The sequence below is a fragment of the Dasypus novemcinctus genome, chromosome 4 (assembly GCF_030445035.2).
Source record: "Dasypus novemcinctus isolate mDasNov1 chromosome 4, mDasNov1.1.hap2, whole genome shotgun sequence".
NCBI lineage: Eukaryota > Metazoa > Chordata > Mammalia > Cingulata > Dasypodidae > Dasypus > Dasypus novemcinctus.
The window spans coordinates 51,433,785-51,439,206 of NC_080676.1; the positions used below are offsets into that span (position 1 = coordinate 51,433,785).

General features: G+C 36.4%; 1 non-coding gene across 1 annotated transcript; it reads right to left on the reverse strand.

Annotated features, from left to right (window-relative positions):
- Positions 1-1,622: 1,622 nt before the first annotated feature.
- LOC111762593 (U6 spliceosomal RNA) lies at positions 1,623-1,726 on the reverse strand. The gene has a single exon (XR_002795676.1). It is a non-coding gene; the product is annotated as a U6 spliceosomal RNA (small nuclear RNA).
- Positions 1,727-5,422: the final 3,696 nt, after the last annotated feature.

Below are 5,422 nucleotides of genomic sequence, written 5' to 3' on the forward strand. Positions count from 1 at the left end.
TTATTTTCCAATTATTTATTGCTGGCACATATAAATACAAGTGATTTTTGTATATTGACCTTGTATCTTGTGACTATGCTAAACTAAGTTATTGGTTCTATTAGTTTTTTAAAAAAAATTCCTTCAGATTTCCTATATACATAATTATGCCATTTGCAAATAAAGGCAATTTTATTCTTCTTTTCTACTCCATGCTTTTTAAGTTCTTGTATTATTGTACCAGGTAGAATCCCCCAGTAGAGTTTTTAATAGAAGTGGTAAAATCAGTCATCCTAGCCTCATTAATAAACTTGGAGAAAACATTAAATATTTTGTCATTAAGTGTGATACTTTCTCATTGAGGAAATTACCTTCTCTTTCTATCTTACTCAGTTATTATTTATAAATCATGAATGAATGCTAAATTTTGTCAAATTGTCTTTTTGCACCTAATGACATGATCATGTGTTTTATTTTCTATATTCTATCATCTGATTTTCAATTATTAAATCAACATTGTGGGAAGTGGATATGGCTCAAATGACAGGGCTTCCTTCCACCTACCATTTGAGAGGACCTGGGTTTGATCCCTGGGATCTCTTAGTGAAAAAGAAGAGAAAGTGTGCCTGCATGGCAAGCCAGTGCCCACTTGAGTGCCTACATGGAGAGCTCAGTGCCTGCATGTTAAGCCAAGTGCCCATGAGAGTGCCCGTGTGGCGAGCTGTTTGCCTGTGTGGTGAGCTGAGTGCCCTCGTGGTGAGCTGAGTGCCTGCATGAGTGCCTGCGTGGTAAGCCAGTGCCAGCTTAAGTGAGTCACACAGCAAGATGATGACACAACAAAAGAGAAACAAAGAGGAGAATCAAGGTAGAGCACAGCAGAAACCAGGAACTGAGGTGGCACAGCTGACAGGGAAACTCTCTCCACATCAGAGTTCCCTAGGATCAAATCCTGGTGAATCCTGGAGGAGAAAAAATGAGAAGAGATGACAAAAAGAGAAATAGATACTGAAGATCACACAGCGAATGGACACAGACAGCAAAAAAAAAAAACAAACCCAGCAGGGTCGGGGGAGGGGAAGGGGAAGAAGGAGGGTGCAAATAAATACATCTTAAAAAAAAATCAACATTATACTCATCGTATAAACTCCACCTGGATTTCCTTGCAATTATGATACATCTTTACCTCTGTTGTGTTTTTTTTTTAAATCTATGCTCATGAGGGATATTGTTCTCTTATTCTCTTCTTGAGTAATAGCCTGGCCTGATTTTGATATCAGGGTAATGCTTATAAAGTGAATGGGACTTCTAATATAAGGATAATGCTTACATAATGAAATTTTGTATAAAATCAGTATTATTTCTTCCCTAATTATTTGATATAATTCACCAATGAAGTCATCTGAGCTCACAGTTCTCTTCATGGGAATGTTTTATATTACAACTTCAAATTCTTTAATAGATAGAGTATCTATCTTCTTGTATCAGTTTTGGCAATTTGTTTCTTTCAAAGCATGTGTCCATTTCATCCAGGTTTTCAAATTTATGGTCATAATATTGTTATCATCCTTTAAATATCTGTAGGATTTATTGTAATGTCCATTCTTTCATAGTACCCAGCTTTTGGTTCCATGGATTTTTTTTTTTTAAATATGAAATGCTTCATGAAAATTTGTGTAATCCTGTTTTAGGGGCCATGATAATCTCTGTAACGTTCCAATTTTAGTATATGTGCTGCTGAAACAAGCACGTTCATGGATTTTTAAACAATACATCTTCCTGTTTTCTATTTCATTCATATCTCCTCTTATTTTTATTTCCTCTCTTTTATTTCTTTTTTTTTTTAAGATTTATTTTATTTATTTCTCCCCCACCCCTCATTGTTTTTAATGCTTTCCATGTCCATTCACTGTGTGTTCTTCTGTGTCTGCTTGTATTCTCATTAGGCAGCACTGAGAATGGATTCTGGGACCTTCCAGAGTAGGAGAGAGGTACTCAATCTCTTGCACCACTCAGCTCCCTGGTCTGTTGAGTCTCTTATTGTCTCTCCTCTGTCTCTCTTTTTGTTGCATCATCTTGCTGTGCCAGCTCTCCATTAGGGCCAGCTCGCAGAGTGGGCCTGCTTGCCTTTGCCAGGAGGCCCCAGGAATTGGGGCCGTTAGAAATAAAGCATTCATGAACATTTATATACAAGTCCTTTCTACACAGATGCTTTCATTTCTCATTCTACCAAGGAGTAGAATGGTTAGATCATATGATAGGTGTATGTTTAACTTTTAAGAAACTGCCAGGCTGCTTACAAAGTGCTTGGTCCATGGCACCTTCCCATCAGCAATGTCTGAGTCCCTGTTTTTTCAAATCCTTGTCAACACTAGGCATGTTATTTTAGCTATTCTAATATGTGTGTAGTAATATTTTATTGTGAATTTAATGTGCATTTCCCTAATGACTAATGATGTTAAGAATCTTTTCATGTGCTTATTTGCCACTCATATATCTTCTTTGGTGATGAGTCTATACAAATCTTTTGCCCAATTTTTAATTGGTGTTTTATTTTATTTTATTTTATTTTTTGAAGCTCAAGAGTTCAGTTCTCTGAATTCAGGTCTTTTTTTCAGGTATCTGACTTTTAATTAATTGTCCCCAATTGTGACTTAATTTTTCATTCCTTTGACTATCCTTGAAAGAGCAGAAGTTCTTCATTTTGATGGTGTCTAATTATTCAGTATTTGATGTTATGGATTATATTTTTGGTGTCATAGCTAAAAATATTTGTTAGCTCATGATCACACACATATTCTCCTATGGCTTAATTTTAATATTTTGTGGTTTTAGATTTTACATTTAGTTCTACAATCTTTTTTTAAAAAGATTTATTTATTTATATAGTCGTGTCCCCCCCCTTCCACCGCTGCTATCTGCTATCTGTCCCCATTCATTGTGCATTCTTCTATTTCTGCTTGTCTTCTCTTTAGGTGGCACTGGGAACTGATCCTGGGAGCTTCCAGAGTGGGAGAGAAGTGCTCAGTCTCTTGAGCCACCTCAGCTCCCTAGTCTGCTGCATCTCTTATTGTGTATCCTCTGTGTCTCTTTTTGTTGTGTCATCTTGCTGTGCCAGCTCTCTGCTCAGGCCAGCTTGTGTTCACCAGGAGGATCAGCACTCCTGTGTAGGCCAGCATTCCGCATGGGCCAGCACTCCATGCTGGCAAGCTCTCTGCGTGGGCCAGCTTGCCTTCACCAGGAGGACCTGGGAATTGAATCCTGGGCTTCCCATATGGTAGACAGGAGCCCAATTGTTTGCACCACATCGCTTCCCTCTACAACCCATTTTGAGTTAAATTTTGCATATGTTATTATGTGTGGATTAAAGTTTGTTTCTTTATTTGTTTGCCTACAGATATCCAGTTGTTCCCACATCATTTATTTACTAATAAAAGATCTTTTCTACACTGAATTGTCTTTGTACATTTATATTAAAAAAATCAGTTATCTCTATAAGTGTGGATTTATTTCTATACTCTCTATTTTACTCCATTATTCTATTTGCCTATCTTTACACCATGACAAAACTATTGTAATGATAAGCAAATAGAATAATGGAGTAGAATTTATCATTTTAAGAACTAAAATTGCCTGGCTTTGAAAACATTTTGGCTATTCCTGGTCCTTTGCAATTATTTTAGAAACTTGTCAATTTCTAAAAAAAAAAAAAAAATCTGTTGGTGTTTTGACTAAAATTTCCTTGACTTTTATAGATCAATTTGCGGAGAATTTGCATTTTAACAATATCGAGTTTTCCAACCCACAAACACAGTGTATCTCTCCATTTATTTGGATCTTCTTTAACAAGTGACCTGTTCTTGTAGTTTTCGTTGTATAGTTTTTCCTGCAGTTTCTAATCTTCTTTTAAGCTAATTCAGTGATGTTTCCACTTCAAATATTGTGTATTTTAGCTCTGGAAGTTCAGTTTAATTCTTTTTTATAGTCTCTACTTCTCCTTCATTATGCTCATATTTTCCTTTAAATATTTTAAAATATTCATAATAGCAGTCTTGAATTCTGTGTCCATTATCTCTGTCATTTCTGTGTCCATTTCTATTGACTGGTTTTTCTCTCCTTTCTATGGGTTACATTTTCCTGCTTCTTTCATGTTTAGAAATTTTTTACTTGGTAATGGACATTTTGTTACATTTTTAAAAATTGTCTGAATTTTATTGTTATACTTTGAAGAACGCTGTGATATTTTCTGCTGGGCAACTTAATCCACTTGAAGCTTGATTTTAAGCCTTGTTAGATTAGATCAGGTAGCAGGATTTCTAAAGCTTAGCACTTTTGCCATTTGGAAACAGATAATTCTTTATTCTATAGGACTTTCCTGTGCATTGTAAGATCTTCTAGCAGTATTCCTGGTCTCCTCTTGGCCCTCCACCAGCTATGACCAAAAAATGTCTCCATATATTACTAACTGTCTCTTGCAGGCAAAATCATCCCCATTTAAGAACCACTGCTCCAGGGCTGGTTTAGTCCTACTCACAAGGTATGGTCTTCCTGGGTTTTCTACCAAACGTCTTTGGTATTAAACAAAGTTTTTTGTCTGTGACTGGTCAAGCTCGAATGTCTTTCTGCCCTGTATTTGCTGTAGTAGTTGTTCATTCTACAGGTTCCTGGTAGTTGTACTTCTCCCATAATTTTAGTTTGCCCAATATGGTGGGTTCCCACCCGCCATGTGGCACTTAGAATTCAAGGGTCCCTTATGCAGAAGTTTGGGACTCTTTCTCTGCATTGTTTCCTCCTTTCTTTTGTACTCTATCCTGAAATTTTCAGTCACCTGAGCCTTCCCAAAATTCAATCTTTATTTCCTCAGCCTATCAACACTACTGTGTTCTGTTTGGGTTTCCCCTCTTTGAATTGATTTCTGGAAGTGCCTCTAGGCAGAAAGCCAGGTAGCTATAGAGGTCACCTCATTTGTTTCTCTTCTCTCAGAGATAATAATCTTCTACTGCCTGTTGTCCAATGTCTGAAAACTGTCATTTCATTTTTTTCTTCAGTTTTTTAATTGTTTACTGCAGGAGGTTTTTTCTGGTACTAGTTATTCTTTTGTGGCCAGAAGTGAAACCTGTCCATCTCTGGTAGATTCATCATGTGTATAATCAAATGACCTCAGTTAATGACACAAGGAATAGAAGAATCACGCAACTGGGACTTGCCCACAAAATGGTGAGATTTAATAAAATGGTTGTGTTTAGTCGCAAGGGAGGTAGTTTTATTTATGCAAAAATGGATATCTGGAGCATTCCCAGAGAAATATTTTTGATTTACAATATTTCTTATTTGTTTGATAATAGTGGTTATATTTCTGTAGGTTGGCTTTTGGTATTTTTTCCCCAAATGTTTAGTGGTTTTCAATTCTCTTTGTGGACTGGGTAAGATATGTGACTAGGTAAGG